The following is a 14,089-nucleotide window of genomic DNA, read 5'->3' as shown; positions in this document are numbered from 1 at the left end:
AGAGACTAGACATTTTGTGCCCAAAGATCTGGGTTCTTTTTGCCCCAAATGAGAAGTTAACAAAACCTTTGATAATAAGCTCTGCAGCAGCGCATGACATGGAGATGACCAGCAGGGACTGCCAGCAGAGATGTCATCTGTACACAGAACACGTGGGCCTGGACAAGAATTAGTGATCACCCTGGGGAGAGAGCAGGTACCTTCTCCTCCTCCATCTTACCTGGGCCCTGAGTTCTGCTGGAACCCAAAGGAAGGAGAGCAGCAAAGAAGGGCAATATTAAGCTTCTCAATGACCTTGGTGAGTAGGAGCTTGAACTAGATGCAATTTGATTTTGAAAAAAAAAAAATTTAAATGACCTTGCATTCTGAGCACTGAGGGACAGTATTTTGGAGCTCTTGCCACAATCATTGCAGCCACTTTGAACTTTCAATGTTCTGGAACACATACCTCCTCGTGTGCCCTGGGGCTTTTGCCCATTCTGTTTGTAATTTTAGAATGCTCTCTCCACTCCTTCTCCAACTGAGAAAAATAGAATCTCTCAAGACCTGGGCCACACGAGCCCTCTGTTGTGGGGTCTTTGCTCAGTCTTGGGGCAGAGCCAATTGCTTCCTCTTCTGGCCCTCAAGGCTCTTGGTTTCACACCTTACCTGCTGATAGGTCAGCCTCCCTGCCTCCCTCGCTCTGTATTCCTAGAGGGCAGAAGCCACATCTCATTCGTTTCTCATCTCCAGCACCTAGGACAAGGCCTGGTACACATAGGTACTTTGTAAGTACTTGTTGAGTAAATAAATAAAAGATTGATGCTTAATCAATCCATAAATGGTTGACATTAATAAATGTGGGATGAATGTGAGATACCTGGTCAGAGCTGATGAAGGAGGCTTTTGAGAGACAACAGTGGTCATTTGTCAGGTGCTGTCAGCTGGACAATTTGGCAGATAATGTTCAAACTTATAACATGTACTCATCAATAACCCTAAGTCTTCATCCAAGATAGGGTCAGTTTTGGATTAGGCTTAATGTTCCCATGTTAGGTAGGAAGAGAACGCCTTCCCTTCCACTAGTCTATTTCACACCGGTTGGTTCCTCCAGGCTGTTAAGAGTTGGAAGGCAATTTACTGATTTACCACTTTCTAAGCTTGTCTTGCACTTGGCATAATATTTCGGGCCAACAGAAAGGAAATACGTATCCCCACTGAGCATCCACTACGTGCCAGGCCCTGGACTGTGCTTGTGGGCAGGCAAGATAGCACGGCAGTTATAGCAAAGGGTTTGGGATCAGACGACTTGGGTTCAAATCCTGGCTGTTTCTTACTAGCTATGTGACCGTGAATGAGTCACTTGATGTCACTGTGCCTCAGATTCCTCATCTCTAACAGGGATCATAAAAGTACCTATCTTATGAAATTGATGAGCAGATTAAAGTTATTATATGCAAAGTGCTTAGAAAAATGTCTGGCACATAGTAGGCACTCGATCAGTCTCAGCTATTATTATACAAATTATACAGCAGACTCTTCAGAATACCCTGTGAGTTGGTTATTACTGTCTCTAATCCCAAATGAAGACGCTGAGACTAAAGGCTGTGCCTTGCCCAAGACCACACAGCTGGCTCTGAAGACAAAAGGATCTGTCTGACACCCACGCCGTGCTCCCTCAGGGTGACCCCGCTTTGAAAGTACTTCCCACACCCGGGACGGTCCTGACGGTCAGGAGTGGGAGCCCTGGAAGGGCCCAGACTGTGCAACTTCGCTTCCCTGACCTACACATTCTGGGAGTCGTGCTGCTTTCCAATTCACTTTGCTCAGATTTTCAATGGAAGTCTGTGACTATGTTCTTGACAACACAAAGAGTCAGGGTGATTAGATTTTTTGTAACTGGAACCGGAGGCTATTACTTGACATATTTCAGCAACACAACACAGAACGTGATTCATAACAAAGCTCTTTTTATTATGAGGCCTATTTCTCAGTCAGTTCACCATTTCAGCTTAGAATGGATGATTCTGCTAGTTATAACCAGAAGGGTGGCGGCCGCTCCTCCCATCAGGCCCTTAGCCACACAGTAAAAGGAGTGGAGTGGATTCACATGGAGCTCTCGCATCCTCTCCCCTTATTCACCCTGCTGCCACCGTCCTCGTGTAGACCAAGTCACGTCTCAGCCGAACTCTGCCACAGCCTGGACACAAATGATTCCCTCTGCCTTCCTCCTCCAGCCTCCTCCACGCCGCCGCCAGGGGAGTACTTTGAAGGTGGAGGCCGCATCGTGTGCCTCCTGCACCATGCCCTCGCCAGCTCAGCCCGAGGCTCCTCAGGGCCTGGCCCCTGCCCACCCGTGCAGCCTCCTGCTTGCTTCCCCACGCACTTTGCGCTGCAGCCACGCTGAAAGGCTTTTACTTCTTTCAGCGTGCCAGGTTTTTCGCTCACCTCTGGACTTCTACACATGCAATTACGTGCCCCACCTCCGCCTCGCTTCCACGACTCATCCTCGGGGTGTCCGTTCAGTGGCACATCACGGTACCCCCTTCAACTAGGTTAGCCTGTCGTGCTCTGTGGTCCCTGCCCCGTCTTTCCCCATCATAGAACTCTGGTACTTGGTGTTTAATTATCTCCTTCCCTCTTCAAAATGTTCTCAAGCTCTTCACCAGATTCTACTGTAGATATGTGCTAAATGGTGCCCAGGACAGATCACGGGTTTCCAGCAGAGGTGGGCGGCTGCCCGGTGGGAGCAGCGCATAATGTTTTAAAGCACAGCTTTGGAGCCAGCAGGAACTGGATTCCAATGTTTCACCTTCGCCACCTGCTGCTGTCACCTTTGGAAGGTTACTTCTCTCCAGCCTAATGTCACCCAGAGTAAGGCGGATGGAGTGCAGTTATCTATTAACCCTGTGCATGCCTCAGTGTGAGCACTGTATGGTGGCAGTTAAGAGGGCGGGGACAGGACATCAGCGTCAATTCTGGCCCTGCTATGTGCCGGCAGAGTGGCGACTTTACGCTACTTACCCTCTTGTTTATGGAATGCATGTACCTGGTTCCTGTACTGGTCTGTGGGCTGGGGAAGCTTGTGTCATAGTGCTAGGACACTGTCAGCCCTCAGTCTGTGCCCACTGTTGTTACTTTATAGTAACCGTTACAATTGCTACTGTTTGGCTAATCCTGTACCTCCACCTTCAGGGAGCAGAGGATGCCCATGTCTGGCTGAAGCCCACAGATGGGGGCACTTGTTAACCTAGCGATCATCTCCACTCTCCTCTCTTCTGTGAAAAGGAACTCATCTATGGAGAGGGTCATGGCATCTGCCTTGGATACAACCTTTGGGTTCCTGGCAGCTTTCAGTATGTTTACCCTGCCACTTGTGGACCCTGCCCAATGATACCGAAATAAACCAGAGAAAGGCTATGCTGTCCCCTCCCTGGGTGATGAGCAGCTCTGCTGACCAATGGCTTGACATAGATTCTCAAAAGTCTCAAAAGACTGCTGATCTCAGAGACCCTCTCATGGATAATAGACAAAGGATAGGAAAGGAAATCACTGGTATTTGGACTTTCTGGAAACTTCCACGGGGCAGGGGACAGGAAGTGAGAGAAAGGGTGCTGGGCCTGGGACACGAGTCGTAGCTGGCATGAGGTTGGAAGACCCAAAGCAGATGGCGGCTACAGACAACAGGGACTGTGCCAGAGAAGCAAGGTCACGGATGGAGGGCAAAGGTGTACGACAGAACGATGGCTTAGCATTGGGAGTTCCAGCAGGTGGGAATGCCACGAGGAGAGAGGGCAGGGGACGTGGGTACCAAAGGGGTGGCTGAGAAATGAAGACCAAGAGTCAGTAACCAAGAAGGCAGGTGAGGTCACAGGGCACAGGAAACAACTGCCAAGGGGCAGAGCTTCATTGTCACACAGAGTGAGTGGGAGCCATGCTGGTTATGACAACTGCGGCCCACGTTAGTCTTACAGGCACCGAGGACCCTGGATGGCATGTCAGCCCTGGGTTGCACCTTGTGGCTTCTGGATGGGCGCTGGTCAACATGTTTCCTGACCACACCAAGTTCCTCCCTGTCTCTGTGCCTTTGCACCTGCTGTTTCATCTTTCTGGAATAATTTCCCCCCACTTGTCACCCAGCTCAAATATTACCTTGCCTGACCACCCAGTCTAAATTAGATCCCCTCTGAACACTTTTAGTGCCCCATCCTTTTGCTTAATAACACATATTCACAATGCTTCTGTTTGTGTGTGTGTTCTTTCAATGTCTGTCTTCTGCTAGGCTGTACGCATCAGGAAGAAAAGCATCACATTGTATACACCAGCATTGGACAGCTATATATATTCCATAATTGTTATCTGAATGAGTGATTCCAGCCATCTGAAGAGTCCTGGGCTTTAACTATGTAGAGAGGAGGTTTAACTCGCTCAGCGAGATCCCCTAATAAAGGCCATAAACATAAAATGTGCCCAGATTTTACTGAACACAATGATTTCCTTCAAACTCAAGCTGTTTTTCAGCGAAGTTCTGACATTTAAGTGTGTACTGCTGCAACCGAAAAGAATTACTTTGGCTGCAGAGCTTAAATTAATGCTGTAAAACCTGGGAAGTCATCAGCTGAGCATCCGCCCACAGAGTAGCTGCTGGACCTGCCCTCAGATGTGACTGAAAACCTGAAGCAGACTGTAAACAAGTTACCCAGGCAAAGTAAAATCCCACTTGCCACCAGCACTTCCCAGAGAGCCCTAATCCTGTGATTGTTTCTGAAAAGGCTTGAAGCATCCACTTGGGAGCTACAAGAAATCACGCAGGTCTTGGGGGCTGGTGGAGAGGGTTTAAATCTTGCCTCTAACGTACATCAGCCTTTGATTTGGACCTGTCTTTGGATGTCAGTTGCCTCTTTATTGGGAACAATGACAGCTTGGGAGGTTTAAAAGAGATGCTGTATGAAAAGCTCCCAGTAGCAAAGACGGGCGCATAAGTGGGTTCTTACTGAGGGTCGGGTTCCTTTCCCTCCCAGGACGGGGAGCCGCTCGTACAAGGTCAGGGTCAGAAGAGTGGATTTACGTCCTCTCTTGGCCACTTACATAAATAAGCTGGTTTCTCTCCCAAGCCTCAGAGTCTCCCAGTTGCCAAACAGGGGAGCTAGACTCCATGATGTGTAGCTCCCTTCTACTTCTTTCATTCTGTGCTTCTAAGTTTTCTTGCCAGTACCGCAAATGATGCCCAGGACTTGAGACACAACTGGCAGAGTTGTATATCGGGAGTTATAAAACAGGGCGACACTGGAGGCAATGCAACGGGATACACTGTGACCATGTCTCGTACTCAGACTTGTGGTCCCTCTATAGTCTATGGCAGGAAGAGCAAATCACACTCCTGTGTTAAATCATTCACTTGTCAATGTCCTTCTGAAGCACTGTGTTGAGAAGGATTCTGAGGCTCTCTCCAGGCTCAGTGAAAAAACATGCCATCATTTATTAGTAATGTTTATTGTGGGTAAGGGATTGGGGGTGGTGGTACCTCAGTCTTTACTTCATAGCCACTGTCCACAGCTTAAGATCTCAAATCCTTTCTAGCTTTTATATCCTTATGACTTTTAATGAGCTCGTTGCTCTTGGCAAAACGTTCCCTCTGTTCCCTTAGCCCAGTGGGAAAGCCTCCTTTCTGCTCTCTATCCATCCCAAGCCAGCCTGGCCCAGTTCCTCCAAGCTCCTGAAACACAGGATGTGTACCACTCATGTGGCCCTTATTTCTTGGCTCATGTTGTTAATTATCTTTTTATATGTAGCTGTCTCACCTAATTTGACTGTGGAATGCTTGGACAAGAATAGAAAGTCAAACCAGGCAGGCTGGAGGGAGGAAGACGAGGCTGGAGGCTGAGGCTGAGGCCTGAGAACAGCCAGCAGACCAGAAAGTCGTTCACAGAGTGGCTGTAGGGTCAGACCTGCAGGCAAACAGAGACACGGACCAGGGCTGAGCAGGACACTCATTCTCCGGGCGTCCTTCAGTTCTGTGTCCCGGGCACCTCACTCATCTCACCCTCGTCCTGGTTGTGCGTGGGAAAGGGAGGGGAAGAGAGGTCAAATGTGGGCACGGCTAAGACAACCGCCGGGGCCATTAGCAAGCCAGGGGACAGGGTGGGAGGTAGAGGGAGCTGGGAAGGGGACAACGTGAATCACGGAGTCAACCTCCTTCCAAAACGCATCTCTCTCCCACACTGGCAACCTTAAGTCTCCAGAGAAAGATCCCACTCCTTACCATGATTTGTAAAACCTCTGAGCTCTGGCCCTTCCTATTCACTGCAGCTTCATCTTCACCCCCACTGCCCAGTTACCCCAACTTCTCTTAGTTCCCAGGGCAGACTATATTCTTGGTTTTCTGCCCCACATGCCACGTCATTCCCTTTACTGGACTTTTCCTCCCCTCCTCCCCCATCACCTACATTTATGTGCCTGGCTAATTCCTACCTACTTTCCCTGGCTGCCCTAAACGTGATTAAATGCTCCTGCTATGCATGGCCACAGCACCTGTGCTCCCACTTGTACAGGACTCATGACAGCTGTGCATGTGTGTAAGACGCATACGTCCAGTTTCAAGACGTATAATACAAGGGACAACTGTTTCCTTACCACCTGCGCAAGAAACCGTACATTGGCAAGAACTCAGCAATTCCTGCGTATTCCTTCTTACCCCCCAAATAATCCACTGTCCTGAATTTTGTTAATAATTTCCTTGCTATCAACTTAAACTACCTGTTTAGTTTTGAATGCTACCTGGTTTTGAATGCGATAGAAATGGAAGCATATTGTCTGCATTCTGCAACTTGCTTCTTGCTCCATTTATTTTCATCACCATCGTGTTCCGTTGTATAAACACACAGCAGTTTATGGAGTGATTCTCCTGTTGGTCGACAGTCTGGGTGTTTCCAGTGTTATGAATAGTGAGTGCTGCTTGGAACAATTTTACAGGGTCCCTTGCTGCCCAAGAGCGGGCGCCTCTCAGTGTGTTTACACTGCAGTGGAATTTCTGAGGCAAAGGTTATACACACAGTCAACTTGCCCAGGAAAAGTGAAACTCTTTCAAAGTTAGTTCCCAAGTTCCACTCCCACCAGCATGGATGAGCGCTCATGTTGCTTCACAATCTTGCCAACATTTGGCCTTGTCCAGCGTTTTAATTTTTGCCCCTCTGATGGGTATGAAATTCACTCTCACTGTAGTTTTCATTTGCAACTCCCTGATTACCAGTGAGACGGAGCTGTTTTTCCTGTTTATGGGCCCGCAGTGCCAGACTGTGAGAGAAGGCCCCTGGCCAGCTTGGTCCCGTTAAGGAATTGCCAGTGCCTAAGGAGGACCTGGCACATAATAGGTGCTTGATAAATTCTTACTGTATGAATGAAGGGTTGAACGTTGGGCCTTGCTTCTGAGTTATCCCCAGTGTACTTTACTTGGTGCTCTCCCAGGTTTCTGAGGGGAGATAGTTCGTTATTTTGAAGTATAAAGAAACATTTTAAAAGTCTGACAATGCTTATTCTTTTATCAGACCCCACAGAAAAACACTCCCTGGGGATCTAGTTTCCCAAGCCCTCCTCTTACAATAAACACTGCCAAAGAGTCTCTGGACAGAATTACTGCTTGAAAAAAAAAAAATGATGCTTTTTCTTGGGAGGTGTCCCTGGAAGAGTCTGATTTTGAATCCGCTCTAAGAAGCACTTAAGGCAGTTTCCCTGTTTGAAAGGGATTCTTCATAACTATCAGAAAACAGCAGGAGGGGTCATCTGGCAGGATTCCAAGGAGGGACCAGCTGGGCTGGAATGTCTGGAAGCTCTTCATGAAGAAAAAGTTAAAAAGCTGTTTTGCAGGGACTTGAGATTAGCTGAAATAGCTGCTTACCTACAGGAAATCCAGGGGCAGCAATGGCCTCAAACTCAGCTCACTAGCCCATCACATACAGGCGACCCAGCTTTTCCTCGGACCCTAAGGCTCTGACTATAAAGACTGGGGCCATGGGACCATCTTCTCATGGGAGTTTCATGAGGATAGCCTGGCTAACATGTGGTCACTGACATTACAGGCCATCTTTTAATGGTTCCAACCAAGGAGAGTTTATTAATGGTTACCTCAAATCTCATATTAGCCAAAAGGCCTTATTAATATTGTCCAAACTCAGGCTAGGTTGGACTCAAGGCAAAAAGGACGAAAGGGAAGAAGTCAGGCCTGGGGACAGCTGGGCTTGGGGAAGCAGAGACAGGAGTTGGGTGGTCTCCGACGGCATGGCAGACCCTGCTACTCAGGAACATCTGTGTGCTCCTCTGTATTTCCCAGACTCCCTTGCAGTCAGGAGGGACCATGTGAAAGCTCAGACCAATGGAATCAGAGAGGAAATGACAGTTGTCACTTCCTGGCCAAGGTGGGAAAGTATCCATTGTGGGAAGCCTGTGAGTATTTCTACACTTTTCCTCCCAGTCTGCGGGATGTTTAAAGCCAGGATCACCTTCAAGTTCAAAGATGAGGAATCCACAAGAGAAGCAACCTGAGTCCCTCAATTACCACTTGGAGAACAGCTGCCCAGGAGAGCCTCCCACCCTTCAGGGGGCTATGAAGGAAGCAGGGAATAAACTTGTCCTTAAGCCTCTGAGTTTTGGGGCTGCTGTTATAACCTGTTATCATTTCCAGGATTAATACAGCCTGCCAGCGTGTAAAGAGGCAAGGTGACCAGAGAAGCTTGCGCTTGGGCCCTGCAGCACTGGTAACCACAGGTTTAGTCTCTTGGGCGAGACTCTGGAGCAGAAGGTTCCAGGCATGGGGAGAGATTGTCCCTCAGCTTCCCGAGTCCTTTCAGAGCAGGACCCCACTAGAGGCTGAATATACAGAGAGATTAAGTTCCAAGGGGTAAGAAAGAGAGCTGACAGGGGTAGGAAGGGTGTTAGGACCCTTTGAAAACAGGCTGCAAGTTAAGAGTCTGGTTCAAGTTCAGAACCAGAGCAGAGGTCAGAAAACCAAGGGAAAAAGTCAGCAGAGTGGGAGAGGAAAAGGCCAGGATTTGGAGATCACAAATGGCTCAGGATGCCTCAGAGAGGCACAGATGGCAGTGGAGCTCACCCCAGAATGAGCCAGTGAGGACACTTCCAGCCCTGGTCAGGTGACACAGTCTAGGCAGGGCTGACCTTCACAGTCCCACTGCATGAGGCCAGGAAAGCTGCCTAGTCCCAGTACAGGCATTTCTATAGTCAGCACGATAGAAGCCCCAAGCTCAGAGGCAGAAGTATTGGCCAAGTTCCAAATCAGGGTCCCACTGACATGTGTGCTGTCTACTCTAATCGCATCTTTGTTTTTAACTGAGATCTCTGGCTCCTTTGCCATCACTGGTGCTGCCAGATAATGATAACGAGCTTGAATGTCACAGGGACTCAGGGAACAATTTTCTGAAATCCTAATAAAACCCTTCCCACCCCTAGTCTGAGAGTCATTTTTATCAGATAACTTGGCCCATCCATTTCCTCAGAAGTGTACATACAGAGCCCTCTCTGGTGAGTTAGGTCCCTTTGAAAGGCTGTGCCTTCCCCTTGTGGATGTGCTCAGAAAATCTAGCTCTATCCAGCTGCTATTCAGAGCTGATCCCCTGGACTATCTTTAATTTATACTTTGCTATATGAAGATGAACCACTTCCTCATGTACAAGATTTCCTTTTTTATGTCTTTAATCATTGGCTGTTTCTTTCCTCTCTCAGAAGCTTAATCTAATCAGAAACAAATCGCACACATGTGAATGGCTCATTAGCACGTCTCAATCAAATTCAAATTGTCCATACCAGATGCCCCCTCAAAAAAGGTGACAATGACCCAAAAGATGACTCTTTGGACCAACGTTAATTCAGGAAGAGCCTTTCTAAAATGCAAGACAACCAGGCATCACTGGAAGAAAGAATAAACTCGGTCACCCCCAGCACAGCGGGGGCCATCTGACAGGTGACAGGTGACCCATGTGTTACTGAGATGGCATAGCTGGCACAGACATTAGAGGAAGACATGTGTCCGGCCCCCGCATTCCGCCCACATTCGGATTTGTGGGCCCCTTAAGGTTATCATTCAGGTGATAAAAATGAATCTGAGATGCTGAACATTCTTTCTCTCAGAAATCATATTTGTTCTACGGAGCATTCTTCTTACCCCACTGGAATTCAAATTAAGAAAGCTGGTGGCTGGGTCTTTGCTTAAAGAGATTTGCCCTTTTCATACACATCGAAATGAATTGTTAGCTTGGGTATCATCTCTGAAAGGCACCTACAGAAAACTCACATTAAAAACGGGATTTACAAAAGAGATCAGCATGTAGTCTAGTGAACTGAAGGGGACCTCACAGATTACCCCTCAGCATTTCCCAGGTGAGCAAACTGAGGTTCAAGGTTACATGATAATTTAGAAGCAGAGTAGGGAGTGTATCCAAGACTTCTGTCTCCTGGGAGACGGGAGGTCACTGTGGTTCCGAGCACAGGCTCGGGGCTTAAACAGTCTTGGTATCAAATCCTACATGTCCCATTGGCTGGGTTGGTGACGTTAGGCAATTTATCTCACCTTCTAACATTCAGTTTCCTTGTCTGTGAAATGGAAAGAGAAATGACACATTGCAAAAATAGATGTTTTGAGAATTAAATGGGGTAATGTACGCAGAGGGTTTATTGCGACATCCAGCACAAGTTCAGCGCCCGTAAGTATTAGGTATGACTATTGTCACTGTGAGAAGCCATGGATGGTAAGACTCACCATTGCTATAAGAGCTTTTCAGGCAGGAGGAAGTACTACATTCCTCTGAGCTCAGTATTTATATATCCAACTGCCTACATGTCACCCCCACTTGTGTGTCTCTCAGGCATCACAGGCTTATATTGTCCAAAACCAAGTTATTTCCTTCCCTGCCTCCCCACCTGTCCCTTAGTCTTCCTCTCAGCTACCTCATAGCCCAAGCCTGAAACCTACATAAGTAATTATGTAATTCATCCATAATTATGTCCTCTTTCTCCCCCGCCACATCCAATAGCACATCAGCAAATGCAGTCAGTTCTACCCCCTAAATATAGCTTAAATGGAATCACATCTCTCAGTCTGCACAGCCAGCATCCTGGCCCCAGCCACCATTATCTTTGTGTATCAACTCTATCAACAGCCTCCTAACAAGTCTCTTTGCTCTAACCCTTACTGCTTTCCAGTCCATCTTCTAAAATTATAAATCAGATCATGCCCCTTCTCTGCTTTAATTCAATTCAACAATTATTTATTGAGCACTTACTATGTGCCAGGCACTACTGTATGCAATGGGGATTTTGTCACTGAACAAAACACACAAAATCCCTGACTTTCTGGAAATTATATTCTATGTTTTCCATCGTAGCGCTTGTTATGGACTAAATTGTGCCCCCCTCCCCCCGCCAAAATTCATATGTTGAAGCCCTAACCTCCAATGTGACTGTACCGGAGATAGAGCCTTTAAGGAGGTGAGTTAGGTTAAAGGAGGTCAGAAGGGTGGAGCCCTGATCAGACACAACTGGCATCCTGATAAGAAAGCGAAGAGAAACCAGAGCCCTTTCTCTACCACGTAAGGACACAGTAAGAAGGTGGCTGTCTGCAAGCCAGGAAGAGGGCTCGCACCAGAATCTGACCACGCTGGCACCCTGATTCCAGACTTCCAGCCTCTAGAACTGTGAGAAAATGAATTTCTGTTGTTTAGGCCGCCCAGCCTATATTATTTTGTTATGACAGCCCCAGTTGACAAATATAGCACTCACTGCAATTTGTAACTATATGTCCACTTTTTTGTTCTCTTATCAGCTGTCCGTCCCATTATACCATTAGCTCCAAGAGGGAAAGGTCTGTGTTTACTTTTGAAACATTTTGTATGTCCCATACTAAACACTGTATGCCCTATGTCACATATTGTAGGGACCTAACAAATAATGTGAAATGAATGAACTGCATTAAATGTCCACGTAAAATTATAAGTTGAGGGACCATATGTCCCAGTTTGCCTGTGACAATATTGGTTTATACCTGTTACTCCAGTGCAATTATTAGTAGTCTCCCTTTCAATCTCAAAAGTGTTCTGGTTTGGATAATAAATTGTAATTTATTTATATATTTATATATGCCAAATTATAAGGCAAACCTGATTTCAGAAACACTGAAATCCAAACTAAGCATCTGTCTTGCAATCACAGTATCACTAGTATTTTTTCTTCCCCACTCCATGATTTCTTGACATGACAACAATTCCAGCGCAGTGAAAATCATGCAAGTCATCAAGACCGTGCCTCACCGAGGAGCAGGATTTGAAGCAGGCATAAAGGATAAAGTAGGCACAGGGCACTCAGCCCTGCACCACTGCTGGGCACTGCACCACGGAGAGAAAGGGACCGGGGACCTGTCCCTCGCACTTTCCAAAACTAGACAGATAGCACAGGACCTAAAGGAGTAAATGTTGTTCCCTAGGGTAGTTTACACCAGGGTTAACTCTTTATTGTCAGCACTGACTTCATATTCAGGCAAGCCTTGCTTGGTAGAAAAACTTGTGTGTAGGGATAATTCCTGTAAAGCATCACCCACCAGCACTGGGAACATTTCCTCACTGCGATCCTGCACCTTGTATCACTTTACACAGTAAAGAACATTTGTAACAGGAGTAGAAGTCTCTGTATTCCCCTTCTGCAATTTCAAATTTATAATATCAGGTCTTGTCAAAAGAAAACCGATGTCTACATGATGGTGATGATGATGATGATGACGGGGGGGAGGGGCCCATGCTTAATTTCTATCAGCCATTCTGAGTAACTAATTCTGGCCTTGTCTGGGGGTCCTTTCCTGGAAAATTAGAACCTCCACATGTGGTGGCAAAGAAGCTACCTTCCAGGACAGGAGACAAAGCATCAGGGAGACTCAACTAAAGAAAAACAAAACACAAAAAAAGAAAAAGGAGAGGGAAGAAATGAGGGAGGGAGGGAGGGAGGAAAAGAGAAAGAGAGAGAGAGAGAGGACTTGGGAGCCTTTTAACATATATACATTGATGGCTCCCAGGCTTATTGTTTTGTGTTTGGTTTTGCTTTTTCCCCAAATCAGTAAACTAAACATTGATACATTACTATTATTTAAATCACAGCCTGTAACCAAATTTCATTAATTGTCCCCAAAATGGTCTTTATACCTATTTTTCCCCTTGGTTCCAACTTTTGAAGAAGATAAAATTTTCCTTCACTTTGACTCTCAAAACCCGTTATTAACTGTGACTTCTGTGCAGCTTATTCATCTTTTCTATGGCTCCCTCCCTCATTGAACACACTTTTAAAAACATACGTGTGAGACCTTTCCAGAATAAAATTGTCCATGGGTGCTCTCCCTCTTCTGCTCCCCACCATTTCTAGCTAATTGCTTCATTTTGTACTTTCTAAATTGCTTTGGTCTTTCGGGATTAATTTTGTACTTATCTTTACTAACTGTAAAACTTTTACAGCTTACTGTTAAACGCCGTCTGTTCAGCGGCTGGTTTGTAATTGTCAAGAGTCGCTCCATGGCTTCTGTGCTAGAGATAATGGGCTATGGCCAAAACATCTTAATGTTTTCAGATGCCTTTGGCTGCTGGACATGGCAGAATAATTGGTTCTGGGCTGCTCGGGGCACCAAGCTTTCTCATCCACGGAGATCAGCGGCCAGAAAGACCCCCGAATCCTGGAGGTTTCGGCCTCAGAGGCCCCACACTGCTCACACCTCAAGGGCCCTGGGAATTCCCGCCCCAGGCCCCAGGAGGCCACGCCGAGTGGCACGCATTTCAGTAAAGCAGGGCTAGTTATAGGAACAAAAATCTCAACCTCTCTCTCAGGGTCAAGTGTGGACTTTCCCAGGGCTCTGACACTTGGCTTCTGATGACAAGCAGGCACTAGGCTACCAGTTTCCAAGGAACCCCTCTCCCTCGAATCATGGTCAAATAAAATCTCTGAACTCCCTGCCTCCTTTCAATCCCTATCCACTCCCTCCTTCGCCCTTTGAACCTGTCTTACGTCGCCAGCCCTTGACTCCACTTGTCCCCTCAAAGGTCTTCCACGTGCATCCATATATACTTTCTCC

General features: G+C 47.0%; 1 protein-coding gene across 2 annotated transcripts in view; it reads right to left on the bottom strand.

The window, feature by feature from the left end:
• The window catches only part of GALNT18 (polypeptide N-acetylgalactosaminyltransferase 18), a 322,119-nt gene that overhangs the window by 55,171 nt on the left and 252,859 nt on the right, over positions 1 to 14,089 (bottom strand). The gene's annotated exons all lie outside the window — the stretch shown is intronic.

This window comes from Rhinolophus ferrumequinum, chromosome 11 (genome assembly GCF_004115265.2).
Source record: "Rhinolophus ferrumequinum isolate MPI-CBG mRhiFer1 chromosome 11, mRhiFer1_v1.p, whole genome shotgun sequence".
Classification (NCBI taxonomy): Eukaryota; Metazoa; Chordata; class Mammalia; order Chiroptera; family Rhinolophidae; genus Rhinolophus; species Rhinolophus ferrumequinum.
Note: the sequence above shows the minus strand (reverse complement) of the source record. Positions and strands in the feature narration are given on the sequence as shown.